This window comes from Cricetulus griseus (assembly GCF_003668045.3).
Source record: "Cricetulus griseus strain 17A/GY chromosome 1 unlocalized genomic scaffold, alternate assembly CriGri-PICRH-1.0 chr1_0, whole genome shotgun sequence".
Lineage (NCBI taxonomy): Eukaryota > Metazoa > Chordata > Mammalia > Rodentia > Cricetidae > Cricetulus > Cricetulus griseus.
The window spans coordinates 229,635,079-229,648,776 of NW_023276806.1; the positions used below are offsets into that span (position 1 = coordinate 229,635,079).

The 13,698-nt window shown below is 49.3% G+C and overlaps 1 long non-coding RNA gene across 13 annotated transcripts in view; it reads right to left on the reverse strand.

Annotated features, from left to right (window-relative positions):
- Window positions 1–509: 509 nt before the first annotated feature.
- LOC103160242 overlaps window positions 510–13,698 on the reverse strand; it is a 70,814-nt gene continuing 57,625 nt past the window's right edge. For 9 of the 13 annotated variants that reach the window (XR_004771761.1, XR_004771758.1, XR_004771759.1 and 6 more), the window contains one exon: window positions 510–3,098. This is a non-coding gene — a long non-coding RNA (uncharacterized LOC103160242). Of the gene's footprint in view, window positions 3,099–11,316; window positions 11,590–11,801; window positions 11,893–13,698 lie in introns of those variants that run through there. The other 4 variants (XR_003479765.2, XR_004771762.1, XR_003479767.2 and 1 more) reach the window with 2 other exon arrangements.

Genomic DNA, 13,698 nt, shown 5'->3' on the forward strand with positions numbered 1-13,698 from the left:
ACTAAGTGGAAAATTCCAGAAACAAACAATCCATAGTTCTGAAGTCTCCCTATACTGCACAGCGTTCTAACTGTTCTGTCATCAGCTGTTGTTAATCTCTTGCGGTAGCTAACTCATCAATTAAGATAGGCATGATGACACATTCCTGTAACCCCAAAACTTGAGAGATTGAGACAGAAGGATGAGGAGTTCAAGGCCAGCCAGGGCAACATGAAAGCCTTTCTTTAACAAACAAAAAACTTGGGGGCTGGAGAGATTGTTCAGCAGTTAGAAGCACATGCTGCTCTCGCAGAGGACCCGAGTTTGGTTCCCAGCACCCACAATGAGCAGCCCATAACCCTGTAACTCCAGTTTTAAGTGACCCAACACCTCTGGCCTCCCCCAAACACCTATACTCAACACACACACACACACAATTAGTTATCATAGGTAGACATGCCTGAGACAGGCAAACATGCACCATCATACAGACTGAACTGTTACTGTCTGGGTTTCAGGCATCTCTTGCATCGACAAGAAAAGAGAGTTTATTCTGGAGCCATTATTCGTGGTCATTGCCCAGAAACACATATTTTTGTCACCCCAAATTCCATGTTATGGCGTTTTTTATAGTTTTACAGAACAGTGCTAGGTCTCAAACCTGGGACAAATGACTGAGGCTTATTTAAACATATCAAAGCAGACCTGGCTGCCAGGTTCTCCCAGCATCCCTCAGTCCCTACCTGTTACAGGGTATGGCTAGCACACCCTCACCCTCTACCCAGAAATCTCCATCCCAGGGGCTGGGCCACCCTTCCCCCAGAGGCTCTTCTCTAACCCAGCCATTTGGTTACCTGGCCTTCTTGTCCACCCTTTTCTCTCCTGGCTCCTTCCCTCTCCTCACAAGGCTTGGGTCAGGGTCATGTCCACTCTGAGTTCCCCCAGATATGTGCCTCTGGCTATGCTCTCCCTTTTATCTGCAACACACTTTCTCCTCCACCTTACCTAAGTAGAGTCGTGTCTTTTTAATTTCTTTCCCCCCTTTTTTTTTCATTCACAAAGAAAGTCATAAATCAAGACAAGTTTAAAATATGTTGATGGGTTCACCAAAGAGGCAGATACATGGAGACAGGGAGCGCTCTTGGATTGCTGAAGCCGATGATCAGCTGTGTCAATAGCTTCTAAGAAGTTTTTATTTGTTATCGCCAGGTGTTAAAGAGTGGACAAGGTATGGCTGTTCCAGGAGGCTAAAACTAGCCCAAATAAAGTAATTAGATTCTGAACCTACAAAATTCGACCTCTCTACAGTACTGAAATTCCAATTGGTCCACCAGTCTCTGCAGACACAGCAATTCCTTCCAGTCTGGCTCCTGCTCTCACAGCCATTGTGGTACATTGAGCTCCATAGAGACAGCGCCTGGGCAAGGGCGAGCAGGACGGGCGATGGGCGACTCTGTGCCTGCCACAAAAATCAACTAAACATGGGCAAAGGAGATCCTAAGAAGCTGAGAGGCAAAAATCCTCACATGCGTTCTTTGTGCAAACCTGCCAGGAGGAACACAAGAAGCAGCACCCGGATGCTTCTGTCAACTTCTCAGAGTTCTCGAAGAAGTGCTCAGAAAGGTGGAAAACCATGTCTGCTAAAGAAAAGGGGAAGTTTGAAGACATGGCAAAGGCTGACAAGGCCCATTATGAAACAGAAATGAAAACCTACGTCCCAGCTGAGTGGTGTTGCCGCACGCCTTTAGTCCCAGCACTCGGGAGGCAGAGGCAGGCGGATCTCTGTGAGTTCGAGACCAGCTTGGTCTACAGATCGAGTTCCAGGACAGCCTCCAAAGCCACAGAGAAACCCCGACTTAAAACCCCACCCCCCAAAAGAAAACCTACATCCCCCCCCAAAGGGGAGACCAAAAGAAGTTCAAGGACCCCAATGCACCCAAGAGGCCTCCGTCAGCCTTCTTGTTCTGCTCTGAGTGCCGCCCAAAAAATCAAAGGCGAATGCCCTGGCTTGTCCATTGGTGATGTCGCAAAGAAACTGGGAGAACGCTGAACGACACTGCTGCAGAGGACAAGCAGCCCTGTGAAAAGATGGCTGCCAAGCTGAAGAAGTACGAAAAGTTGGTTTTAGCGAAACTTTTTTTGTCTATAGAGCATTTAACCCCCCTGTACACAACTCACTCCTTTTTAAAGAAAAAAATTGAAATATAAGGCTGTGTAAGATTTGTTTTTAAACTGTACAGTGTCTTTTTTTGTATAGTTAACACACTACTGAATATGTCTTTAGGTAGCCCTGTCCTGGTGGTATTTTCAGTAGCCACCAACCTTGCCTGGCACAGTCTGGGGGTTGTAAATTGGCATGAAAATTTAAAGCAGGTTCTTGTTGGTTAGTCATATTTGGGGACAGCAGCTTTTTGTTTTTTGGTTTTTTTTTTTTCATCTTCAGTTGTCTCTGATGCAACTTATACAAAGATCATTGTTCTATTAACTGAATACCACTCTGTAATTGCAAAAAAAAATTGCAGCTGTTTTGTTGACATTCTGAATGTTTCTAAGTAAATACAATTTTTTTATTAAAAGAAAAAAGGATGATATTCTTTCCAGGAGCCTTGTGTTGACAGCCAGACACAGCTTCTTTTCAGGTATTTTCATTTACACTTGAGGATCCTTGCATGTGTTTCCCATGGATAAGATAAGCCTTCACATGTTGCAGAGGAGGGCCCACCGCCTATTCAGGGTCCTGCCCAGAGCTCTGTGCCACTGAGAAATACTCAGAGCATCAGAGAGGCATCCAGCTAGGGCAGCTCTTGCGTTCTGCCTCTGGAAGCAATCACTGACTAGGTCAAAGAGGATTTTCGACATTGATCAATTTACACACCGGGCTATTAGAACCCAGCCACACAGCGCCCTGGGGGCAACCTGGTTTCCTTGGCCAGCATGTAGTTTCTGAGGGAGGAAAGGTCCCCATCACACATGACATCCAGAGACTCCCAGGGACTGTTGGCACGACCCTCGGGATCAGAGCTTCCTCAGATTCATCCTCCAGGTTGGAAGGAGGGCAACAGTCTTCCTCAGTTCTCTCAATCAGTTCCAGTCACTGCTCCCAGGCCTTCCACGTGATCCTGGAGAAAGTGATTTAAATGTGATTAGAGGCTGTTAAAGTGCCTCCTGAATGCCCAGCCTAAAGCTGCAGGAATTAACACACGCAGAGATGGACACTTTGCCAACAAGCCCGAGCAGTTAGCCCAGCAGCTTCCAAGACAGAGCAATGAGAGACTCAATATTGACGAAAACACCTTAGAATGTACACTGGGGCCAGGTACATCCCTTTAACTCACAGGAGACAGAGGTGGGAAGATCTCTGGGAGTCTGAAGCCAGCTGGGCTATAGAAGCTTCCAGGATAGCAGGAGAAACACAGTGAGACTCTGTCTCAAAACAGAAAAGGAAAAAAAAAGGGGGGTGGGGGGTGGGGGGGGGCTGGAGAGACGGGCCAGTAGTTAAAGAGCATTGCCTGCTCTTCCAGGGAACCTGGGTTCCATTCCAAGCACCCATGTGGCAGCTCACAGCTGTCTAAAACTCAGGTTTCAGGGGCTTCTGGCTTCCTTCCAAAGGCAAAGGCAATGCACGAAAGCAAGCAAACAAGCAAACACACAATAAATGAATCTTTTAAAAAAGCAATCAAAAGACAGACTGGGGCTGGTAAGATGGCTCAGCAAGGCAAGGTGCTTGCAGTGAAAGCCCTAACAACCTGAGTTCAATTCCCAGCCCCACACAAAGCCATCCCAGCCCCAAAGAAGTGGAAACAAGAGGGTCAGAAGTTCAAGGTCATCTTTGGTTACCAAGTAAATTGGAGACCAACCTAGGATATAGGAGACCCTACCTCAAAATAAACAAACAAACAAATCAGGAGCTAGGATCTGCCTCTCCCCATTTCTCTTTTACCTAGCTTCAGAAAAGAAAATTACAAATAACTCCTTACTAACTTTGCCTGGGACCGAGGCCTGGGGAGGACTATGAATTCCACTGGACAATTCAGCCACACCTGGGCTTCATTTCCCCTGGCCTCCAGTTCCCTGAATCATTCCCAAGGGTCATCCCAGGTCAGGAGTCCCAGTTGCCAAATAAAACCTCCAGGACACCTGCCCTTGGGGCTAGTCACAGCAGAGTCAGGAGACCGGAAACAGAGAGGAGGAAAAGGAGAGCAGAGAGGAAAAGGGGGAACCTGGAAACTGGTCTTGCCATGTAGGCAGAAATTAGCAGCTGACCCCCCAACATCGACTGTGAAGGCCGGAGTCAGACGCAGCGTTGGAGACATAGGAAAACAACGGTGGGAAAGACTTAGTCACCTGGAAAAGATTACTAGGATATGATGCTCATTTCAAACAAGTGGCTGTGGAATAAAAAGCCAGGCAGAGAGGTGCCATAGAAAAACAATAGAGCTAGACGGTAGCGGTGCACGCTTTTAGTCCCAGCATGTGGGAGGCAGAGACAGGTGGAACTCTGTGAGTTCGAGACCAGCCTGGTCTACAGAGCGAGTTCCAGGACAGGTTCCAAAAGCTACACAGAGAAACCCTGATTCTTAAACCCAAAAAAAGAAAGAAAGAAAGAAAGAAAGAAAGAAAGAAAGAAAGAGAAAGGAAGGAAGGAAGGGAGGGAGGAAGGGAGGGAGGAAGGGAGGAAAAACAATGGGACAACCAGACCCGGAGGTACACACCTTTGATCCCAGAGCAGCACAGTAAAACAACCCCCCCCCACACACACACCAAAAAAAACCCAAAAAAACAAAAAAACAACAAAACACTGTTGTGAGAAAACACAACAGGACCGAAAGAGTATTCAATAAACAATTTAGGAGAGACGATTACCTGGGGACCGAGCAGGGTTGAGCCCAATTGAGCAAGTTTACTACAGTTAGGATTATTGGTTCTGGGCTGTCAGATGGCTTGGCACTTACCATCAGATTTGGTGACCCCGAGAGGCCACAGGGAGGAAATAGAGAACTAACTCCCAAAAGTGATCCTCTGACCTCCAAGACGGGCACAAAGTGGCACCCTAGTCCAGAGACAAATCAATAGGAAAAAAAAAATCACTAGTTCTAAGTGTTGGGTGATTTTGTTGTTTTGAAAGAGTATCTCAGGAAGTCCAGGTGGGCCTCTAACTCCCTATGTAGTTATGGGTCTCCAGTTTCCATGTGCTGGGGTTTCAGGCATGTACTTTCTCGCTCGCCCAACTCTAGAACGGTGCTGAGTGTTCGGCAAACTGTGTTGAATTTCTGGGAGAGCTGGCAGCTGGCAGCTTTGGCACCCCGAGCTGCCTCTCTCACTGTCAGCCAGGCAGTCCCTTGCTTCCTGGCAGCCCTCCACGGACACCTTGAGGAAACTTCACGGCAGCCATGGTTGCTATTGCCATCTCTCACTGAAATAAAGCTCAGAGACAGGTAGCAACCTACTTAATGATGTCTGGCCATTAGCCCTCTCTTCTACAGAGCAACTTTTGACAGCTTTTGTCCCCACCTCCTGTGGTTCAGGGAATCCTTTGCACATTGCCTATGGGGGGCCCTTTGGGGAAAATTGTAATGTCTGTTTGCAAAGGGCTCTCATATGTATGTAAGGACACAGTTCAGGTCCCATCACCAGAGAGTGATGGGAGGCAATCATGAAATGGAGAAAGTGTGGTCCAGACACAGTGTGGTCCAGACACTGTGCTACAGAACAGTTGCCCTGAGAGATGCTTCCAAGCTGCCTGAGTGAGCCAGTAGTCCCAGCCAAGCTGCTTCACCTGAGTCTGGGACAGGCACAGGCCGATGCCAGCCCTTCAGAAGGGTCCTGGTGACTGTTCCCTTCCCAGGGTTGAGTGTCTTATGGTGAAAGAGTGGGACAACAATAGGATCCTTATTCTACAAGATATGGCAGGATGCATGAGAGGAAACAAAGACTCTTCTGGACTCTGGGGGCCACACAAGTTAGCACACAGACATGCCTGCCACATAGCACCCGTACGAATACGATACACCCCTGTGCATAAAACAAAATTTAAAAAATAAAGACAGGGAAATGAGGGGCCCTGGGGGAAGGAATGAGGCCCCATATACTGGGATCTAGTTTGCCACTTCCAGCTGAGAGTCAAGATAAAGCCCAAATGTCTGAGAGGTAATTTGTGTTGTTCTCAAAACACCTTAGACAGGATGTTAAGGTCAACAAATGAACTGGAGAGATGTCCCAATAGTTAGAGCACTGGCTACTCTTCAGAAGACCCTGGTTCAGTTCCCATCACCCACGTGCTGGATGTAACTTCAATTCCAGGGGATCCAATGCCCTCTTCTGGCCTCCACAGGCTGTATACATGCAGGCAAAATGCTCTCTCTCTCTCTCTCTCTCTCTCTCTCTCTCTCTCTCTCACACACACACACACACACACACACAAACACACACACGTTCTCACTATATGGTCTGGCTGGCCTGGAACTCACTATAGACCACATAGAAGCAGAAAACCTTTAGAGGTGTTTATTCCCTCAGTGTCCTTCTTGACATAACCCACACCTGACTCACACTAAACTGTGTCATGTGTAACCAGAAGGAGCTGGCTGACACTCAGGGGTCAATTCCACTCACCCTTAGACTCCCGTAAGACAGTCCGCACTTTTCACAGGCTATGGTATGGACATTGCCCTCTTCACTCCATTCACGATTTAGTAGAGACAAGTTCAGAGCAAAGAAAGGTTAGGACAGATTAGGGACCCACCTGTGCCTGGGGCACTAGAGTAGAAGCTAAGCATCCTTAAGGCAATTTAAACACCATTAAAGAGCTCTAGAGGGCCATCCAGATGACTCAGGGGTAAAGGCATTTGCCACCAAGCCGGAGAACTCACTGATCCTTTGACCACCACATGCACAAAAAGAAACAGTTGGGAAAATGTGACTTAAAAAGAAAGAAAGAAAGAAAGAAAGAAAGAAAGAAAGAAGGAAAGAAAGAAAAAACCCAGTTGGGATTAATGGTAGACCTTATTTTCCCTTTAAATATGCTAAGATATTGGGGTGACTTGACCCCCTACATGACAGCTGTCGGGTCCTTCTCTGGTGTCCCCTTATCTTCACTGAAGGACTGCCAACAAGCAGCCGAGTAAGCTATTTTGTGTCACCACATCCAACTTCCGACTCAATTCTTGGGTCGGTGAGGAGATGCCCTCCTGGCAGCAGCAGCAGTAGGGGTGGCAATGGCCACTTCCACAGCAACTAGGAATGAGTGGCCTTGGAAGAAGAGAACAAGGCTGGAGAAAGAGACTGTGGGGAGCCACAGAAGAGAAACGGGGGGCCCTGGTCACCATGAGCGTTCAAAGGAGCTGAGGAGCTGGAAGGATTGAGGGTCCTGGTACTGAGGCCCAGGGGTTATAAATACTAGCTGCTGTCGGTGACAAGGGAGTCCCAACACTCAGCCGCCAGAGCTGCAACTCTGCTCCCATAAAACCCAGGTTCCTACACACAAGGCTGCTTCAAGAGCCGCAGCACCAACTCTTGGTGGTGCTCGCCTTTAATCCCAGCACTCGGGAGACAGAGGCAGGCAGATCTCTGTGAGTGTGAGGCCAGCCTGGTCTACAGAGCAGGTTCTAGGACAGCCAGGGCTACACAGAGAGACCCTGTCGAAGCACTGGCAGCTGCATCAGGAAGCAGAGGCTTATGGAAGCTGCTAAATGTCAGGGGTTAAAGTGCAGAGCAGCAAAGCTCTGGCCTGAGGGTTTGCAGCCCTAGGTTCTGGCTTCTAATGCCTGGAGCAATAGGTTCTAAGCCCTGGGCACCCAAGGGCTGGGGTTGCTAGTTCTGGATGAGCTTCCGCCTGCCTATGCACAATTCCTAGCCAAGTAGGGCCAAACGGTGACAGTCAGCTCACAGCCATCAATAGCTCATCTTTCCTCTTCCAGGGGGCTTTTTATACTTGAGCAGCAAGCAAGGGTGGTCCTTAGAATAGAGAGCCTCAGAGAAAGATTTATTACTTAACTTTAAAAGGTTATTTTAGTAAAAGAAAATGTCTTAGGGGCTGGAGAGATGGCGGGAAGGTTAAGAGCACAGGCTATTCTTCCAGAGGATACAAGCTCCATTCCCAGCACCCATGTCTGATGGCTCACACCCACCTGTAACTCCAGCTGCGGGCAATCTGACACCCTCTACTGGGCATGCGCCACACACAGCTCAAGCGTAGAGATCTGAGTGTTCAGCAGTCAGTTCTCTCTTTCTGCCCTATGCATTCTGGGATTGAACTCGGATCATCTAGCTTAGCCTAGCCGAAAGCACCTTTTCCTGCTGAGCTGCCCTCCTGACCCCTAACCATGTATTGGTAGCACTGCTGGAGGTTGAACCCATGGCCTAATTCATGCTAAACAACCGACAGCCTTTCAACACTGAGCTTTAGCTCCAACCAGTACCCACCCTCTCATCCCACCGACCTTGCTTTTGCTTTGAGACAGTGTTTCACTATGTATCCAGTTCTGGCAGGCCTGGAATTTGCTGTGTAGACCAGACTGCCCCCCAACTCAAATAGGCCCTCTCTTTTTCTCCCAAGTGCTGGGATCACAGGTGTGTGCCACCACCCCTGGCTCTCCAGCCCCTTTAATTTCACTTTTTAAATATTTATTTATTTATTTATTTATTTATTTATTTATTTATTTAAGCTTTTCAAGACAGGGTTTCTCTGTGTAGCTCCGGCTGTCCTGGAACTCACTCTGTAGACCAGGCTGGGCTCCAACTCAAAGATCCACCTGCCTCTGCCTCCTGAGTGCTGGAGTTAAAGGTGAGAGCCACCCCCGCCCGGCCTTATTTTTATGATTTTAATTATGTGCATATTTAATTATGTGTGTGTGTGTGTGTGTGCGTATGTCCATGCATGAGAGTGCAGGCCGCTGTGGAGGCCAGAGGCATCAAATGCCCCTAGAGTTTGATATGAGCGTGCTGGGAACCAAACCCGGGTCCTCTGAAAGAGCAGTACATCCCTGAACCAGTTCTCCAGCCCTTTTGTTCACTTTTTATTTTGAGACAGGGTCTGCTAAATTGTCCGAACTGGACACAAACTGTCTGGAACTCACTTTGGACTCTTCCTTGCTTGGCCTCCGGGCTGCCGGAATCATAGACGCGCACCATAATGCCCACCAAGGAAAGGATTTCAACCCTCACCGCTGCACCGTGATGGACAGAAACCCACACCGAAATGCCAAGGCGCCGAGAACAGGCGCTGGAATGTGCTTCTCTGGTGGTCAGTTTCTTTAGTCTGAGCCTTGACTCAGTGCTGCCCTCTAGCGGCCGCAATAAATTAGACCGATACAATTCGCTCTTCCCTTGCTTGAGCAGGGACTTTGCCACAAGGGAAAATACTAATGTGTTGTTTTAGAGTCACTCCCTTTCCCATCAGCATCCAGCACTCCCCACATCGGGAAGCGTTACAAGGCATTAGCCGTGTTCCTGTCTAGATGCTGGGTGGAAAAAGTGAGGAAGCTGGGTCTTGCCATGAACGAAATCGGCTATGAAAAGAGCCTGGGACTGTAGCATAGATGGGAGCGCTTACCTCACATGCAGGGAGCCCTGGGTTCTATCCCTCGCACTGTGTAAACCAGACACCACGGCCCACACCTGCAATCCCAGCATGTGGAGGTAGGAGGATCTAGAGTTTAAGATCATCTAAGCCAGTGGTTCATAGAGGTCACCTAAGACCACTGGGAAACACAGAGATTTACATTACAATTCATAACATATGAATTCATTCATAAGGTTATGAAATAGCAATGAAAATAATTTTGTGGTTGGGGGGGTCTCCAAAAACGAGGAACTGTATTAAAGGGTCGCCGCGTTAGGAAGGTTGGGAACCACTGGTCTAAGCTATATCCTGAGCTACATGAGACCCTGATTTTAAAAGGAAAGGGGCCTGAGGGATGGCTCAGAGTTTTAGAGCATCTGCAACCCTTTCAGAGAATCGGATGAATTTCCAACGCCCACAGCGACAGCTCATAACTACCTATAACTCCAGCTCCAGGGTCCTGCGGCGTCTATGGGCCCTTCCAGCACTCAAATGTGCCACACAGAAACAGACAGATATACATCATTAAATATAAAGAAAAGAGAGAGGGGCTTTTCCTCACACTCCATGGTTCATTGTCTTCAGGTGCGAGACTGATCAGCCTTGAGCCCTCAGAGAAGCGTGGTATCTGACTGGAAAACGGTGAACGGTGGGGAATCACAGCACGACCCCAGGAAAGAATGTCCACAGGTGTTCTCCACAAGTACCCAAGCCAGAACTGACCCTGGGTCACCAGTGACCACCAGTGATCACCGTGGAACCGTGAAGAGGCAGGAGAGCAATGGGAAGCTGCGGGGAGCAGAGCTTTGACTTCCCAAGGTCGACCCCTCTTCCCTGGTCCAATGACAGACACAGCTCCCCCAAGGTTTACTCTGGGCAACCAATGGCCTCCCGACAGAGCACGGGTGAGGGGTTACTTACAGAAGTGTGGGTGCTCTTCCCGCAACAGGCCGCCCCTGGAAAAACCTTTACCCACCTGTGATGACGAAGGCTTCTTCTCCATAGCCAGATGCAAAACGGATGCCCCGCCTCACAGCTTTTCCTGGCCTATATACTCTAGTTCCCGCCCCCAGGGCACGAGCAATCGAGACAGTTGGATACCCAGGTGAGGGTCTCCTGACCCCACCCCTCCATGGGCAATACACAGGCTCGGCTGGGACGATCCTTCTGCAAAGGGCAACAGCTGAACTCCCCACGAGCATAGTCCCATACAACAGACAGAAAACAGAGGACAGGCCGGGGGTGGGGAGGGGTGGAGGTGGGCTTAGTGTGACTGTGGCAACCTTCAAATGAGATCCAAAATGTATCAGGGCATGGAGGTGTGCACCTGTTGTCCCAGCGCTTGGGAGACTGGAGGGCATGAGAAACACAAGATTCAGGGCAGCAGTCCTGGCTACATAGTATCAAAACAAAAAACAATGCATGTGGCCACCAGGGGGCGCTAGGAGCTCAACAAGGACAAGTCACGCCAGCGTTATTTCATACTGAGGGCCTCTAGATAGATAGGATGAGGCAGTATGGGAGATTAAGGGCTCTACCCTTCACTGTGGTCTGCTGTCTCCGTTTAGATTCTTTTGTTTCTTTGTTTTTTGAGACAGGGTTTCTCTGTGTAGCTTTGGAGCCTATCCTGGCACTCACTCTGGAGACCAGGCTGGCCTCGAACTCACAGACATCCGCCTGCCTCTGCCTCCCGAGTGCTGGGATTAAAGGCGTGAGCCACCAATGCTCTGCCTGTTTAGATTCTTATTGCTGTAATAAACACCATAACCAAAAACCACCCGAGGAGGAAAGGGTTTATTTCATCATACAGTTGGAGTCCGTCACAGAGGGACATCGAGGCAGGAAATCTGAAGCTGAGGCCAGGGAGGAACACTGCCTACTGACTGGCTCCCCATGGCTGGCTGCCCAGCCTGCTTCCTTAGACAGCTCAGGACCACATGGCCGTGGGTGGCACCGCTCACTATGGGCTGGAAACTTCGGTGTGGACTTGCCCGCAGGCCAATCTGGTAGGATCATTTTCTCAATTGAGGTTCCCTCTTCCTAGATGATCCCTGTTTGTGTCAAGTTGACAAAAGAACTAACCGGCACACTTCCCATGACACCCCACTTCCACCCCTCTGAAGCAAATAGGGAAATGGGCAAGGGAGCTACACCCAGGAGGAACTGTGGAGGAGCAGAGTCCTGCCCGGCCTTGTCTTGTTCCTTTTTTTTTTTTTTCTTTTAGATGAGAGTCTCATGTAGCCCAGGCTAGCCTCAAACTTACTGTGTAGCCAAGGCCAACAAACTTCTGGTTGTCTGCCTCTACTTCCCAAGTGTTGGGATTACAGGTATGGGGCACCAAGCCTGGGCATAACCTGTGGATACACGGCACACGTCAGGACGGTAGCATGGAGAAATACCGATTGGATTCTCTCATCCCAACAGGAGGGAGGCCAGTCTTCCCTCTTCCCTCGTGGCCTGGCTTTATGGGTTTGTCACCTGCAGTAAAGCTTCACCCAGAATGGGACAGAGAGCACCCTTCCCACCTTGATCCCAAAGATCCCTGCTTCAGGATTCCAAGGGTGGGCCATCCTGTGACAGTTAGCATTAGCTGACAACTGGACACAGTCTACAATCACCTGGGAGGAGAGCCAAGTGAGGGATTTAGATTAGGCTGGCCCATAGGCACGCTTGTGGGAGGAGCTTAAGTGAGGGATTGTTTAGATCAGGCTGGCCAGTAGGCATGTTAGTCTTATTATTCGATGAGAAGACCTGACCACTGTGGGCCACACCGTTCCCTAGGCAGGAGATCCTGGCTGTCTCTCTTCCTGGTTATGGATGTGATGTGACCACTTCTCTCAAGTTCCTCCCTCTGTGACTTCCCTGCTATGATGGGCTGCAACCTGGATCTGTGAACTAAAATAAACATTCTTTCCAAGTTGCTTTTGTCAGGGTATTTTTCTCACAGTAACAGGAATGAAGCCATCAGGCAGATTGTTGGCCATGCAACCGAGGACATCAGGCAGGCCTTGGGCTGCCCAACCGAAGGCACTGGGCCTCTTTGATGCCTCCCAAACCACATTAGACTCATCAGAGTTTTCAGCCTCAGGAGTCTCTCTTGTTCCAGGCTAACTACTTTTCCCAGACAGGAACATGTCCGTGTCTGTCACACTCTCGAGTACTTCTCTTTCCTCTCTGGCACACCTCAGATCCACCCACAACCCACTTTTATTACACCATGCCATCCCTTCCCCCTACTGAAACATTGATACTGATACACAGTATCATAAACCACTGCCATCCATTGTGCTAATGCTCTCTCTCTCTCTCTCTCTCTCTCTCTCTCTCTCTCTCTCTCTGCTCTCTTCATTCCCACAACGAGTGCCGGGCTCCATCCTCCGTTGGTCCGCTGTCTGCCCTCACACCTCGACCTCTCCAGCTGCCACGGTGAATCCCATTTACATAATGACTTTCATCTCTGTTCTGCAGCCCTTCCAAGCTTTCCATCCCCCTCCTCTCCCTCCCTCCCTCTCCCCCCTTCTCTCTCTGTCTCTCTCCCCTTCCTTCCCTCTGAAAGGTTCAAGCATTATGCTGGCCTGCCCCTGTTACCTGGTGGAACAGGCAGTACCCTGGTCAGCCCAAGGTTCCACGGGAACTAAGTCTGCAAGCAGATGCAGAGGACCCTTTTAAAAGATAGGCCCCTGCCCATTGACGCTCTCTGTGCTCTCTGTTCCCTCTCAGCTTCCTTTCTACTCTCTCTCTCTCTCCTATGTGCTCTCTCTATGGCGACCGGCCATGGCAGTCAGCCATTTACCCCTGTTCCTCTTCTTAGTTATAGTCTTATGTCTCATGTCTCAGCATTTCTCTTTTCTTCTTTTTAAACAAAAGAATAACATTTTGGCGCCCAACGTGGGCTAACCTGGGGGCCGCCATCTTGGTCATAACCAGGTGACCTAGCTTAGGCCTGCCCACTCACTTCAACGACTTACACAGGCAAGCACTGCCACCTGACATCTTGCTTTTTATTTCTTCTTTCACTTGTTGGGTGCATTTCCTGAAGGTCAGGCATGGGATCCCGCTCCAGGAGCGGTGCTTTTTTGCTTTTTCAGTTCAGACCGCTGGGTCCTTTTTCGGTTTCGGGACAGCTGTGTCCCCTTCGGGGCCAGGCCCCTGGCAACTCC